We start from the raw sequence: 17,623 nt of genomic DNA on the forward strand, positions 1-17,623 counted from the left end.
GGCTCTGGTGGTATCATATTGCATTTCCTGTTGTTGGATTTGTTCTTATATTGTCTTCTTCCCATCTCTTGTTCCAGTGGGTACAGTTGGTGTCACTTCCTTTCCTGTTGTGTATGGGTCCGGTGTTCTCTTCAGGTGTGTGTAATTGACTTTGATACTCTGATTGGTTTCAAGTTGAGTGCAGGGAGGTCTGAGGTACTTGCTCTCCAGGTGGGTGAGAGCAGCACTGGCTCAGAGATGTCAGCAGACTCTGGGTTACTTGGTCCTCAGGGGTGGAGTCATCCTGTGGAAGATCCCTTGGCAGGGTTTTTTCCCAAGTTAGAGGTCTAATCAGCTCACCTCTGGACTCTCTGCACTCTGTGGGGGCCCAGAATGGCCCAGTGATATCAGCAGAGACAGGATCCCAGGGCCCTCAGAGACTGATTCAGTCTACCTGCAGATCCTGGGTCGGGATCGTTATATAACTTTTTTTTTTAACTTGAACAATTTCTAAGAACTCTTTTAGGCATTACTTGTGGAAACTAGTTTATGGAAGCTAAAGTTTTTTTCATAGAGGCCCTGTACATCTTTAATAACATTTATCCTTATATATTTTATTTTCTTTAAGGATATTGTGAATATCACTGTGCCTATGACTTCTGTTTTTGTTGGTAGATAGAAAAGCTTTTGATTTTCTTCAAGTTCATTCTCTATCCTACCACATTGTTGAAACTTTTAGAATTTCTACATGTTTTCTGGTAGAATTTTTCTGATATATTATGCATAATATAATGTCATATGCATATAGGTTTCATTTGACTTCTTTTTTATTTGTATCCCTTTAATTTATTTCTCTTGCCTTATTGCTATAGCTAGGAGTTCAAGAACAACAGAAAAGATGGGTGGGCCATTTACTTTGATGGAAACACATCAACCACATGGAATCTCATCATGTTTATTATGATTAGATGAAGAGAAGAAAGATTAGCCAGTCTTGATAGTTCTCTGTATGGGCAAAGTATCAGGCTGCAGACTTCAGAGAGGAGGGAAGACTTTGGTGTCATTGATCAGGCCATGGTCATACCAACAATACACACTCATTGTGTCCTTCATCCACTTCCCACAACTCTCCATTTCATTTTTGAAAAAGCCCATGTTTATTGGATATAGTGCTCCCTGTTGGCCTTCCAGTCCCCCAGGGAGGAGACAGGAAAGGGAGACCAGAAAAATTACAAGTCTGTTTTCTTGGGGGCAGTTTAAAAGCCCTCTGGGTGTAGTGTTGAGCATCTCTAATTGTGGGGTCATCACCTGGCAGGCTTTCTGAGATGCAGCAGAGTTTGGAGAGTTTGGGGAAGAGCCTTTGGCCAATTTTCATCATAACATCTCTGAATCTTTGAGTATATGTTTGCCAGGGCCTGGAATGAAGCTTCCAGCATTGCATCGAAGACTCTTTGGGTATACAGACATGGGTTCATGTCTGGCTTCTTCCTGCTCACAAGTCAAGACTTGGGGGAGAGGGGAATCAGGGGTCAGTGGGATCACACTCAGCAAGTAGTATGAGTGAAGCAAGATTTGATTAACTGCCATCTGTAGACCTCAGGCAACTGTTCCTTGAAGAAGTGGAGAAGGCAGGTTGCTAGGAGAAAAAATAGATTGTTATCATTGGCCCTATGAGTGGGGCTAGCCATGGGAAGGGAGGTAACTACCAGAATTATGGAAATGGAGAAGTGTCCTGGTAGTACAGAAGAAGCAAGTTTGAATGAGTGAGCCAGGAGAGCAGATGTGTCCTTCATTGGGACATCTTGGAAAACCAGATTACAGTTGTTGGGTAGGTTTCCACTTAAGCCAGGAGAGGTGGTACCAATGGTAAAGTCCCAGAAGCTGGTATAGGCATTATCTGGAGGAACCTCTGTTGGGTGGACTTGGCCCAGGCAGGAGAGGTGAACCTGCAAGATATGCCCAAAAATGGGTGGGGTAAAAATGGGTTCTGGAGACTGTTTTTATGAGACCAGAATTCTGGATATAGAAGAACTTCTTCCAAGAAATTACAAATTTACATCTTGGTATTGTAGCAAAAGGCTATGGCTTTAGGTTAAAAGGCATGAACATTTTTAGAAAACAACCAGAGGAAATTTAAAACTCTGAACCTCTGAAGTTACATCTGAAACCAGGACCATGGATCATACTGGGAAAGCTAGGTAAAGTATAGGCCAATGTGTAGAGGCAGACAAGGAGGTGCCATGGAAGGATAGGGAAGGGTGGTAGGGGGAGGGGAAAAAGAGGCAGGTGCGTAAGAAGGAGGAAGTTGTTACTGGACCTTTGTCCTGGAGGGGAAGGAAGGGGGAAGAGGTGAATGAGAGGAATGTGTGCCACTGGATAGAACATGTGGCACTTAGGAGGGGGTTGGGCAGGCAGGGTTGGTAGATAGTGGAGAATGGGCCAGTGTCTCAGGCAGCAAGGACAGGGTAGAATTTTCAGGGTGCCAGTATCCAGATAGGTGGGAATCTGGAGGCGCCATGACCTTAGCCAACAAAAGTGGTGCTGTGCAACTCTCCATTTTTAATCTCTTAAATATTGTGACGTAACATGACTTCCAGTCCAATGGCATGTCTGCAGCAGTCTCTGGAATTCAAGTGAGAATAGAAAGAAACATTGGGCAGTTGTTCTCAAAACTGGGGACAAAATAACAACAAAAATCCTGTAAAATTTTCGACCTGCAAATGTACCCCTTGAACTCTCCAGGTCCTGTAGGCAATGGCTGAGTTATAGGTCTGCCCTGTCACTCTTTTTGGCTGTCTCTCTGGGACAAGGAGCCAGTCCTTTGCAACCCAAGGGGTAAAGCTTACAAGATCAGGCTCCCTTGGAATTGAAGTTGGCAGAATCTTCCCTTTGGTGAGGAAGTTTGTGGACCATTCCATCTATGGAATTATTTGTAAAACCAGATAAAATGAAAATAAAAATGAAGATATTTTTGGTTCCTTTGACTATGGATCTATACCTTATTTTTCTCTCATTTCCCCCAAGTAGTAAGGTGTATATCTCCTTCTTTTAGAAATCAAGAACATGTTGAAACTCTAATGTTCTCATCTTACTTCCACAGTTCCCCAAATTTCCCTTCAGAGAAATATTGTCCAACTGCCTATCTGTAGATTCAGGTTATCCCATTCTTTACATCCAACACCTAGAAATGCTCTCTACTTTATCTTTATTTACAAGCTTCTCTTCAGAGCAATCCTTCACCTGATCAAGGTGTACAGATTCCTTGTTTGGAAACCCCTTGCTGTGGCCTGCATGGCTTTGGGTATAACCTTACTGAAGTGGTAAGGAATAAAGAAACAACTGACATCCATACAGGACAGCTAGAATTGGGCAGGTTGTCAATGCTGATGGAGACACTCCAGCTGTTCAGAAATTCAGCATGTTTATTATATAGAAATGAGTATGCATGTAATTTTTTATATATAGCTGAATGAGAAGGCGGGTTAAATAATCTTGGTAAGGAGGCCAGTAGGGGAGCAGTCTCAGGTTGCAGGTGTCATGGAGGAGTCAGCAGTCATTGATAATTTCAGCACACACTGTCAACACTTATACTCCAACCAGAGGAAAGTCTTGCCATTAGCGTGTGTCAGAGACATTGGCATTATTGATATGGCCATGATCACAGGAAAAAATACACATTTACTCACTGTTATTCTTTTGCTTAAATTAGAAGAAATGCATAAATGAGACATGAGAACAAGAGATATATTAACCATAGTTTATAATTGGACGGTAGAGCAGAGAGTGTAAGAGAGAAGAGGGACAGAGAGTAAGAGAAAGCAGAAGTGAAGAGAGAGAGAAGAGTAAGAGAAGAGAAGCGAAGAGAAGAGGGCATGAGAGTAGGAGAAGAAAGTGTAAGCAAAGAGAGGAGAAGAGAACATAAATGGGCAGGGGTCTGTCTTTTAAAGGGGTCCTTTACTCCTGCATGCAAACATAGTTCCCATGGAATCCTGGGCTGACCAGGGTACTGCCTGAGGGGATTCAGACAGGTAACAGGGACAGGCCAGCATAATGCCTGAAGCTTTCACTCACATCATCTTCTCCCTACACAGTGTACTGTAGATCAATTTTCAGAATAAAATATGAGCTTGATATTGTTACATTGTAGTTAATCTTAAATGGTATGGGAAAGTCAACCTAAAGAGGAATTGAGTATCAAAGTTATCTGTTATTCCGAACTAAAGGTTGAATTTTAGTTTCAGAATATGAGACTGAAACCACATAAAATATATTCTATCACTCTTTCAAAGCAAGATTATGAATGCTTTTTCTCCCATTCCAAATGTTCTATAAAATCTCCCACAGAAACAAACATTTTTTGCCAGGCTTCAATAAATTACTTTCAGTGTCTCTAAAGTCACCATTTTTTCAAGTCCAATTTTATTTAGTCAATTTTTCTTAGTGTTCTTCCTTAATCAATTTAAAAATCAGTTTCCCCAATACTTCCAGTATTCTTCTTAAATCAGCATAATAAATAAATACCTTTACTTATCCCTCAAACATTTTTAGTAAGTTTTAAATCATACGTTTTTAAGATATACTAAACTAAATTTCCTCTGCATTAAGTATGCTCCAGTAAACTGGCTATCAGATCCTTGAATTTCTTTAGACATATGAGTATTTTAAACAGTGGCAGTCTCAAATGATCAAGAATATCCTATGTTTTGTCTAACTCTTGGAGAATTTATTAAGTGTCTAATGTGACTTTATGAAACATGTGTGATAAGAAGTGAATACATACAGACATAAATATATACACATCTAATTTAAGTCAATGTCAGCATAAAAGCACACTTACTAGTATCACAGGAGGAAATAATTACAGGCAAAAAAATATCTCTTTATAAAATCAGGACGTGAATTCTTGGAGTAGCATTGCCTTCATACTAAGATTTCTATTGTAGTACCAGCAATGAATTGATTCTCCTTGGAGAAAAATGCAATGGTAAATATATTTTCCTTCTGTAAAACCAAATTTATTTTAACTTTTCACCTTTGCAACTGTAATACTGTGTATACCACTAGAGCCTTTCAATTGTATTTCCATCTACTTACAGCTCACCTAGTCCCATGCCAGGCCACTGAAATATCTATGTGCTTTGGTAACATGATGAAAAGAGGCAAAATAAGAGTTAGCAGGATACACAAATCTCATTAAACTAGTTGATGTAACCTAGGGATTCATGGCAAGACCACAGATTTGGTCTCTATTCTAAACAATATGGCTAACAATCTGAGAGAAAACTATAGCAAAATTGAAGTTATTCTTCTAAAGAATATAATTCCAAAGTCTAAAATTTAACTATAGAAAAGGTTAGGAGAAAACAATAGAAGCCATTTCTTTAGTGTTTTTGTTGTATAAGCTTTAGAGATATTCAAAGTGAGAACCTGTAGTACATGTTCTTTCACAAAAAATTGCTACCCCATGTTACGATAAATCATTCCACCATCTGCTTGAGTCCAACTTAATGTGTTAGAGCCCCAAAATAATACATAGAGAATTCCATTAGGTACAAATGCTACTTGGCCAATGACTAGGATTCTCATCTGTTAGCTCAGTCTTAATTATCATAAATCTATATATTTTATAAGACTTACCTTATTTAGGATGCCTTCCATTGGTGTCCTCATCCTGGGATCAAATGGTGACTCTGAAGAAAGAGAAGGGGGGGCACTTCCTTCTTTCCCTTGTTTGTATATGAGTCTCCCTGCTATGTCACTTCCTGCCTGGATCACCACTTCTTTACTACATTTCCCAGAATCCTCCATGACTCCTAGTCCCACCTAACTTGTTGCCTCATTGGCCAAACAGTACTTTATTCAACAATCAATAAGGTGAACATACACAGAAGTACATTCCCCATCAACCCCAAGAACTGGTGTCTATATAATATGTGAGTATCTAGAATCTACACTTTTACACTGAAATTTGTAGTTGAAAATGCTTCTTATATCTGATTTTGAGGCACTTTTCCTTCTATTCAGTTGCCTGGTCCAGCCTCTATGTGCTGGGTATTTTAAGCATGTAATATATTCTTTTGCTATGTTTCATTATTATCTTTTATAAGGCTGCTCTTTTCAAATCAAAAACAGAAGGGGAGTGAATCCAGAAGGGAGGGAAGGTGGGGTAGAACTGGAAGGAGTAAAAGTAGGAGGGTAATATGAGATATCATCCCCTCTCCCCTCCCCCATGCTCCCAATTTGCTCAGGAGATCTTGAGAAGGAGAAGGGGAGAAGAGGAGGGGAGAGAAGGACATGATGGATCAGAAGGATTGAGTCGGGGGAAAAATAGAGGAGAGCAAGAATAGAGATACCATAATAGAGGAGGGCATTATAGGCTTAAAGAGAAATGTGAGACTAGGGTAATGTCCAGAGATATATAAGGATGACCCCAACTAAAAATCTAAGCAACAGTCGAGAAGCTACCGTAATGCCCTTTTCTGATAATGAGATTGATGACTACCTTATATGCCACCCTAGAGCCTTCATCAAGTAGCAGATGAAGGAAGAAGCAGACACCCAATGCTAAACACTGAGCTGAACTCCTGGAATCTAGTTGCCGAGAGGGAGGAGTGATAAGCAAGGGGGTCAAGGCAAGGCTAGAGAAACCCACAGAAACAGCTGACCTGAACAAGGGGTTGCTCATAGACCCCAGACTGAAAGCTGGGAAACGAGCATAGGACTGTTCCAGAAACCCTGATTGTGGGTGTCAGTTATAAGGCCTGGACAATCAATCTATGGAGCCTCTGGCAGTGGATCAGTATTTATTTCTAGTGTAGGAATGGACTTTGAGTGTCCATTCCACATAGAGGGATAATCTTTTAGCCTAGACACATGGGGAGGGCCGAGGTTCTGCTCCAAATGATATGATAGATTTGAAGATTCCCCCATGGAAGGCCTCACCCTCCCTGAAGTGCAGAAAGGAGTTAGGATAGGGGGTTGGTGGGGGACAGGGGAGAATGGAGGGAGAGTGAACTGGGATTAACATGTAAAACAAGCTTGTTTCTAATTTAAATTAATAAAAAGCTAACAAGAAAAAAAATGAGATACCCTTCTCTATACTGTGAATATGTGTTGCTTTTATTGGTTGATGAATAAAGCTATTTTGACCAATGGCCAGGCAGAATGTAGCTAGGTAGGAAATACAAACAGAATTATGGTGAGAAAGAATGTGGAGTCAAGGAGATACCTTGTAGGAATCAAAAGGCTAAGATGCCTAAACATTACCAACAAGACACTACCTATATGCATATGTATATAAATATATATTCCTAATACATAAGTACAATCTGTTCAGCCTGTACAGTGTAACGTTTCCTGTGTGTTTTCAGAGATGACTCTCTGCATTGTATCACTAATTGGTGTAATATTTGCCAGGGAAGACTATTTCTCCCATTCTCAGCACTTATTTGTTTCCTGTAGTTATTTGTATAAGACGTTCTGTGCTTTCCCTCATTTGCTTCATCATGTCTATTCTTATTGCCCTTGTTCTTCTGATGCTAGGGCAGTCATGTCTGTGAGGTTTTATGGGTATGTATAACTTGTAACAGTCCTAGGAGACACATTCTCACAGCACCTCTCTGATCATCTGGCTGCTGCATTCTTTCCATCTCCCCTTCTACAACGTTTCCTGAGAATTAGGTGTGTGAGTTGTTTTACAGAAGCATCCACTGGGACATAGTTTCACAAGTCTACATTTCCTTGATTAGGAGTGAGAACTACACTGATTTTTGGATATAGTGACAAATATTTAGACTGTTTTTAGGGATTGTGTTAGTTTAATAAAGTAGTGTTTATTTTTAAGTTTTCCTGCATGATCCATGACCTCATTAGCCCTGGGCATTTAGCTAGGTTTCCAGTTCCAGACATGTTTTCCCTCTTACTGAATGAGTATTAACTCCAATTAGAAGGCTCTTGGTTATAGTCAATGTTTATGTGCCAGTGCTGCACACTTAGTTACTTGTTGCATGCTGGTCATTGGTGTGGTTCACAGGAATCATAGGTAAACAAGGTTGTTGGTTTATTTCTTTGAGACAAGGTCTCACTATGGAGATGTGGTTCAGCTGGAATTTGCTATATAGATCAAACTGGCCTTGAATTAACAGATATCTTTATACTTTTCCTCCTCTATTCTGACATTAAATGTATAATCACATTGTGCCAGATGACACTTAAAAACCTGTTTTATTATTTTTTTTAAAATATTTCGTTTCATGGTGTCAAAATTGATATGATGTACTATGATCATATTATTTCCCCTCCCTGGAACTCCTGCAAGATCCTCTCCTACCTCCCTACCTACGCAACATCATGTTATTTTATCATAAAATAATAAAAATTATCCACACACTATGGAGGCTGGTTTGTGTTACTCAACTATCCTGAGGATAAGAATTGCCCTGGAATGTGACTGGTATACCCAGCATCACTCCACTGAAGAAGAATGATATTCTCTCTCCTAGACGGTATCCATTGCAACAGCTTTTTGGATAAGAGTAAGAATTTGCTTCTACTTCTCCATTCTGGGTTGTTGCCTAGATTGAGACTGGGCAGGTCTTGTGCATGCTATCACAGTGTAAATTTCATATACTCATCTGCCTGGTTATATTTGAAAAACATTGGTTCCTTGAAGTACTTACTCTACTACCTCTTGCTCTTAGGATCATTTTTCACCCTTTTCAACATATTCCAGAACCTTGAATGGAGGAATGTGATGTAGACTTCCCATTCAGAACTTGGTGTTCCAAAATCTCTCACTATCTGCACATTGTCCAGTTTCAAATTTCTGTTGCTAATTACAATAAGAAGAAGAACTGATGATGACTGCATGATATACTAACCTATTGTTTATTGCAATATGTCATTAGGAGTTGTTTGGTCTCATTTAGATTAATAATAAGCTGGGCGTTGGTGGCGCATGCCTTTAATCCCAGCAATCAAGAGGCAGAGGGAGAGGTAGGCAGATCTCTGTGAGTTTGAGGCCAACCTGGTCTCCAGAGCAAGTGCCAGGATAGGCTCCAAAGTTACACAGAGAAACCCTGTCTCAAAAAGCCAAAAAATAAAAAATAAAAATAAAAATAGAATAATAATAATAGTATGTTTGCACCTAGGGCCCATTACCTAACAAGTTATTGATTCCTGACATCAATGATAGTATTTGGTATGGGTCCTTTATCATGAATCAGGTTGTAAATACAATCAAAAAGTGTTTGGCTACTCTGCTACTATTAATGCCACTAATGGATTAATACGTATTCTCTGGAAGGAGTTAACATCATATACTCAAAAATTATGAAGAAAAGAAGGGCAAGTAAGTTCTAAGCTGGTTCTCTCCAGATTCTTGATAGGATACTAATCTTATTAGGGTAAAGTGAGCGTATTCATTAATATAAGACCTCACTTCAAATAATAACCCTATAGACAATAAGTTTCAAAAAAAATTAGAGGAACATATTCAGACAATAAGTTAAGTATCTGAGGTAGTGACTTATCGTTCTACACTCTGATAATAACCATGGAAAAGTCATGAATAGACTACCCTTGTCAGTAATTACTTAAAACTGACAAGTACTTAGTATTTGATTAGTCATGTACTATTGTGTATATATAAGATGAGAATATTCAAAATATACCATGATAAAATCCACGTGCATTTAATTCATAATTTTATTGATGCTTAAAATTTTCATATTAGAAATATTTATAGAAAAAGAGTGCCAGAAAGGCATTCCAGAAAAAAACATTTTAATAAATTATTCAATTATAAAATATGCTGCATTGAATATATTCAGATAAATCTTAGAGGACTTTTCAATATTTTCTTAATTAAACTTCTAAGTTAGTAGATAAATAAAAAGGAATATTTTTGTTTTTTCTTCCTAGAAAAATGGAGGCTTTTCCTGCCTGTCAGTTATTGAATAAATACTCAGAGACTCAATATTAATCACAATTGTTTGGCCAATGGCTTAGGCACAATACTGACTAGCTTTCACATTTAAATTAACCCATTTTTACTAATCTGTGTGTCACCACATGGCCATGGCTTACCAGTAGTGTTCTGGTATCTTCTTTCTCCAGTGGCTACATGGTGTCTCCTGACTTCACCTTCTTTCTCTCCATATCTTTTGTTTTGATTTCCTGCCGGGCTCTATACTGCCTGGCCATTGGCTAAATCAGCTTTATTTATCAACAATAAAAGCAAGACATATTTGTAGTATACAGTAGTACATCCCACATTAATTAAAATTACTATTTACAGTACATGTAAGAAGATATTTTATGTACTTCTTCTTACATATATTATTTTTAAAATATTTTGTTTATTTTACTACATCAAAGTTTTCTATTTTCATTTTGTTTTGATATATCTCTTATCATCATGACAAAATGCATAAGAACAATGACTTTAGAGAATAAGGATTAAATTTGGTGCATGGTTCCAGAGTTTTCAGCATATGGTCAACTGTCTTGGGTCTGTCTTGTGACCGGATAGGATGACAGAAGGTCATTTTGGACAAAATTACTGACTTCATAATGTTCATAATGGAAAGGGCAATTGAGGGCAGCAACAACATAAAACTCCCAGAACACACAAACACTGGTTCATTTCTTCCAGTCTCTTCTTACATCCACAGTTTTCAGTAAGTCCTAAAATAGGCTTTCCTGCTGGGTATTGAGCCCAGAAATTAAATGTCAATAGGATGTTTGATATTCATACCATAACTGTAAACTGAGTGTGGTTGCTATGCCTCTGGAATTCCAGCACTCAGTTGCCTGAGAATGGTCTATTGCTGAGTTTGAGGCAAGGCAGTGTGACATAGCACATGCAGTATTAGACGCCATTTAGAAATCAAACAACTATAGTCAAGCAACATAACAGCACTAGTAAGAGGGTAAGATAATTCTGTATTTTATAATTATTTCTTCAAGATATGCCTACTGTGTTCTCTATAATGTATTTGTCCATTTCCACAGATACTGAAATGATTATGAGAATGGGTCCATTCTGTTTTAAATTGAGTGCACTTTCTTTCTGTTTTTTTAAAGCTCTCTCTCTCTCTCTCTCTCTCTCTCTGTGTGTGTGTGTGTGTGTGTGTGTGTGTGTGTGTGTGTTTGTGTGTGTGTGTGTGTGTGTGCATGCGCACACGCATGTGCACATCTGTGATGTGTGTTCTGGGTGTCAGCTGCCCTGTAACTAAAGTTAAGTTGGTTCTGAGCCACTTGATGTAGGTTCTAGGTGTCAAAATTTGGTTCTTCTAGACGATTATCTCTGAGATATCTCTCCAACCCCCTGTATTTTCTTTGAACCCATCTGTTTTTATTCTTTTGTCTTGGTTGTTTCTATTGGTTGTTTTTATCCAATCGATAGCATGAAAATTACATAGCACTTGCTGATCAAGGCAGACATTGACTCTGTATATTAACATCTGTTTAATCAAATGCATTGGTCTTCTAATTTTTCTTTTATGGTTAGTGGAAAATATATACATATATTTGCTTTCTGTGTTAGGGGATATTGTATTTATCTTCTGTTTCTCATAATCAGGTTTCAATTTTTATATTTAAATTTTTAACATGTAAATTTAAATTATTAGAATATAGTTCAAGTTTCAAGCTCATTCTCAGACTTTTTAATTATATTCTACTTTTATGATTGTATTCTTATTTGAGTTCTATTTATTTCTCTCATCATGAAAATATCCTTGAAGCTGAACAAAATAGTGGAAGAATTTGCTTAGAAGTAAATTACAAGCTTTAAAGATATAAAACAAATGAGAAAGAAAAATGTCTTAGAATAGTAATATAAGAAATTCAACTAAAATAATTGAAAAAATAATGGAAGAATATATTTCAAAGCTAATATGTGATTTAATTCACCAAATTCAATGTCTGTGGTATACCTTTCATAATAACCAAAAAACAATCCCATATAGGAGCTTCATAATAAAATTTTATGACATTGGAAATGAAAATAAAATTTAAAAGATTCCATTGTCTAAAACAAAAACTAAATGCAACAAATCCTTGGAAAGCATAGGATACAGAGTAGCCTCAGCATTGTCAGCGGCTAGATGGCTATAAAGTAGAGGAGGAGAAATAATTGAGCCTCATCTTATGTCTTCAAATTTCTAAGTAAAATGCTTTAATTCCCTTATTGTATAAATGGAAAAGCATAAACATACATTTATAAATTATTAACAAGAAAGAGAAAACGATTGACATTGTAAAAGACAATCAGTATCTGCAAACTGGATGTTATGGCTGATAATCGATGATGGCTCTTTTAACTAAGGAAAAAGAAAATATAAGGAGCTCATAATATTTGCTTCAAATAATAGAAATACCTAGATTTGTTGACAAGATCTACACTTGTCTTCCATGGCCATTTATTTTCTATTTCTGAAGTTATTATATTCTCAAGCCTTAATTTTTCCCTGATGTGGCATAGTTTGTTAACAAGTGGGTGACATTGAAGTGTTTTGAAAGCACTATACATTGTAATAGATAATATCAGAGAAATGGTTTAACGTTTTAAATTTAAAGACCACTAGCTTGAAATATTTTTAACACTAAGTTCTACACAATCCTGCACAAATTTAAATGTATATTTTATTACTAGTGTATATTATAAGTCTAGAAAAACTAAAAAAGTTTTCAAATTAATGAGCTGTCTTATGAAATGAATTACTCATACAGTAGAAGAGTATGAATAGATAATTCTGTCTACAGCCCTGTCTAGTAGCTATACAGACTGTGATTAGACATGTTTCTTTATTTGGATGTCATTTTTTCAAAGTGTAGTTCGTGGCTCTGAGTAAATATCTCAATTTACAGATCAGTTGTTTTCCTGCCCTAGATATACTTCATAAATACCTCTTGAATTAAGGATCAATATTCTCCCTATCTACTGTTTATTAAATTCAATTCATACAAAAATTGTTAATATTTTAAATGACAGATATAACACTAAATAAGATAGACTGCTGCATTTCCATAACTTACATGGGGCATGCTGGTACACATTGTACTTTACTGACTAAAGTTTGAAAATCACTTCCCCCTAAAATTATGATGTAGGACAATAACTTTGAAAACAAAGGAATTGCATAATTACCAAATATGGACTGATTTTATTTAGGAAATAAGGAAAAGGAACATGTTCTGTTTAGGTTTTAGGTCAACTTGACATGAACTAGTGTCATATGAGAAAAATAAATCTCTTTCTGGAAAAATGTATGTTTATGATTTGTCTGTGGAGAGTTCTGTAATATACTCTCTGGACAGGTGGTTGATGTGAAAGGGCACAACTCAATGTGGGTAGTGCTACCCTTGGGCAGGTTATACTGGATGGAATAAAACTAACAGTTTGAGCAACTCATGGAGAGAAAATTGGTAAACAACCCCTGAAAATGTCTTCTCAATCAGATTGTATGCCCAGGGTCTTAACAGCTTTAGTTATGCCCTGACTTTCCTTTATTGTGGTGTGTTACCTCATGAAGTATAAGACTAAATGCACCCTGTCTTCCCCAGCTTGCTTTTGGTCATGATGCTTTATTGCAGTAATTTACAGAAGAAAAGGAAGATATTATGATTTGTTTTGTTTGTAACATATCAATATTTATAGTGAGATGAATTTAATATGCACAGTCTCATTGAAAACTTAGAGCTGGGAGATTTAATAAATTGGTTCCAAAATAAATTCAATTACTTATTTGATGAAATTTAGTGGATTAGTATATGTAACATTGGAGAAAGTTCAACAAATCCTAGAAAATTACAATGGAAGGGAAATAATAATTAAATGACTTTGGAATATACATTAAATACAAAACTAAAAGGAATATTTAGGAATGAAATGAAACATAAAATTATAGATTACAAAAACTAAACTTGAATATTGTGGCCATCAATAATTACATGTGATTATATAAGAATTAACATAAACAAATTAGGAAGAGAAATATAAGGACATACAACATTCAGAATGGAAATATTTTTGTAAAAATTAAGGTTAAATAACTACACCTAAATAAAACATTTTCTCCAAAATAGTTTATAAATGAAGACAAAATAAACGAAATAAAACAAAATCAAATTTAAAAAACACCTATTTGTAGCATATGACATCAGTAAAGCAACAGTCTAGTATTGGTTTTTATTAAGTATTAATGAGCAAAACTGAATGAATCTCTTACTTGTTGCCATGTAGAAAATAATTTTAGGTGGATTTAATTGGAGAATCCTTCTCTAACCTTCACACACAACTTTGAAGTTGAAGTGTATTTCTTGTATGCAGCAGAAGTTTATAGGTGACTTGAGACCATTAATATTAAAAGATATTAGTGACAAGTGATTCTTAATTTCTGTTTTTCTAGGTTGTGTTGTTGTTGATGGTATTGTGTGTGTGTTTCCCTTTTTTGGATTTTGCTAGTGTGGTATTAACTATTGTCTATGTTTTTGTGGGTGTAGCTAACTTCCTTAGGATGGAGTTTTCCTCACAGTACTTTCTGTAGGGCTGGAATGATGGATAGTGGATAGGTGTTGTTTAAAACTAGTTTTGTCATGAAATATCTTGTTTTTTTCCATCTATGGTGACTGAAAACTTTGCTGGATACAGTAGTCTTGGCGGGCATCTGTGGTCTTTTAGCATCTACAGAAATTCTATCCAGGATCTTCTGTCTTTCAGACTTTCCATTGAGAACTCAGGTGTAATTCTAATAGGTCAGCCTTTATATGTCACTTGGTGCTTTTCTTTGTAGCTCTCAATATTCTTTATTCATTCTGTATGTAAAAGATAATCCCCCATAGCATAACTAGAGGCCCATCTCAAAGTTGACTCCAGATTCTATCAAGTGTGGACAATTAACATTAATGCAAAATACTTGTGTTGACTGTCTAGATTCCTAGAGTGAATGAGACCTCATTCCTTCCAGGCTACATATGGAAAATCCTAAATAATTGTTTCACTGTTAATATAGTTTCCAGGATGTATATGTTTGGGAATATCTAAAAGATGTAAAATAAGAAAGAAGACAAGTGGATTAATTGGCACATGATATATTTATCAACTCACTACAGCACTTAATGTTGTTTTGTTCCTTATTAATAAAATGTCTTAGATGGAGATTGATGGAGGCAATGTGGAAATAAAGCAGAAAAGACAGGCTTATCCAGAAAAAAGAAAACAATCCTATCAGAATATTTTCCATAAATAGAAAGAAGATATAGATAATAATATCTACTTCATTAACCTATGTAGGTCAAATAAGAAAAGAACATGATAATATTGTATAGTTTTGTCATAACTTCAATTTCATAGTGTTTATTATGGATAACATTCTTCCTACCCATTTTAGCATGAATAATTATCTATTAAAAGTCCATTTTGCAGTATAACTCTAAACAATTTAAATGAAGGATATAACAATATATAGACAGACCACAATAAACTCCTGATTTTTCTTCAATTGAGTTTCTAACTTTTTGAAATAAAATGAGTAAATGGTCACCATAAATTAAGTGATGTGAAAACAGTAATACAACTTACTGTGTGTCAATCTAGGTTGGGCATCCTAACTAGTATAAGGAGAATATTAGACTCCATATGTGGCAACCTCTGGACTAGTTGTAACTTATTTTCAAAAATAGATTATTCAATTTTATGTCAGAATTGTCTATGAGGTTTTTAAGCTATGATTTAAGGTATGTGTGAGACTGTATGATTTTACTTAATTTTTGTGTGAAATACAACCTTGGGGCTGAAAAAAGTAAGAAATTGATATTGGATAAAAATGTAGGTGGCGCTTCCTTCCCTTTCCGCCGACTCATCACAGACCAGGTGAGTGACCCCCTGCTTTTACCCAACTGCTGTCCAAAGTGCCATTCACCCAGATCCCCCCCCCCAGGCCTTGTCCCTGCTTGAAATAGACACACCCCAGGCAGGGAGGAGCTCCCTGAATCTGGGTACAGGCCACTCTTTCTTCCGTTCCTGGCGACCCATGTGCCAGGAGGTGAGTGATCCACCGCTCTTACCCAACTCCCTATCAAAGCCCCATCCATCCCCATCTCCCCGGGCCTGCTCCTGCTTGGGGTAGACCTGCCCAGGCAGTGAGGAACCCCCAGAGCCTGGAAGCTCCCCACTCTTACTTCCTTGTCCCACTCCCACACACCCGATCCCTATGGAGGCCTAACTCCTTCAGAGTGAGAAGACTACGAGGAGAGGCAAGACCATCCAGAACTTCAGACATTGACTTCCTGGCCCACACACACTACAGCGTAACAAGAGGAGATAGAGAGAGCCTACCTGCACTCACTGGAATAAGATATGGGTAGAAGACAGAATAAGAACTCGCTCAACAACAGAAAGACCAATATGACACCACCAGAATCTAGGGACTCCAATCCAGCAAGACCTGAAAAGCCCAAGATAATGCATGAAGAAGAGATGGACCTCAAAAATTATCTCAGCAACCCTTAATGAAATAGAAGCAGTCATCAAAAGCCTCCCATCAAGAAGCCCAGGGCCAGATGGCTTCACTGCAGAATTCTACCAGAAATTCAAACAAGAGCTAATTCCAGTACTCCTCAAACTGTTCCGCACAATAAAAGCAGATGGGATATTGCCAAACTCTTTCTACGAGGCTACAATCACTTTGAAACCCAAGCCACACAAAGATAAGACTAAGAAAGAGAACTACAGACCAATATCCCTCATGAACATCGATGCTAAAATACTCAATAAGATATTGGCTAATCGAATCCAAGAACATATCAGAAAAATCATCCACCACGATCAAATAGGCTTCATCCCAGGGATGCAAGGATGGTTCAACATAAGAAAAACCATCAAAGTAATCCACCATATAAACATACTAAAAAAGAAAAACCACATGATCATCTCACTAGATGCTGAAATGGCCTTTGACAAAATCCAACATCCCTTCATGATAAAGATCTTGGAGAGAACAGGAATAACAGGAACATATCTAAACATGATAAACGCGATATACACCAAACCAATAGCCAACATCAAACTAAATGGAGAGAAACTCGAAGCGTTTCCTCTAAAATCAGGAACAAGACAAGGCTGTCCACTCTCTCCATACCTCTTCAATATTGTACTTGAAGTTCTAGCTAGAGCAATAAGACAAGAAAAGGGGATCAAAGGGATACAAATTGGAAAGGATGAAGTCAAACTTTCACTATTTGCAGATGACATGATAGTCTACATAAGTGACCTGAAAAACTCTACCAGGAAACTCCTACAGCTGATAAACACCTTCAGCAAGGTAGCAGGATACAAAATTAACTCAAAAAATCTGTAGCCCTACTGTATACAGATGATAAACTCAATGAGAAAGAAATCATGGAAACATCACCTTTCACAATATCCACTAGCAACATAAAATATCTGGGGGTAACACTAACCAAAAAAGTGAAAGACCTGTACAATAACAACTTTGAGACTTTAAAGAAAGTAATTAAAGAAGATACCAGAAAGTGGAAAGATCTCCCATGCTCTTGGATAGGCAGAATTAACATAGTAAAAATGGCAATCCTACCAAAAGCAATCTACAGATTCAACACAATCCCCATCAAAATCCCA

The sequence above is a fragment of the Cricetulus griseus genome, chromosome X (assembly GCF_003668045.3).
Source record: "Cricetulus griseus strain 17A/GY chromosome X, alternate assembly CriGri-PICRH-1.0, whole genome shotgun sequence".
Classification (NCBI taxonomy): Eukaryota; Metazoa; Chordata; class Mammalia; order Rodentia; family Cricetidae; genus Cricetulus; species Cricetulus griseus.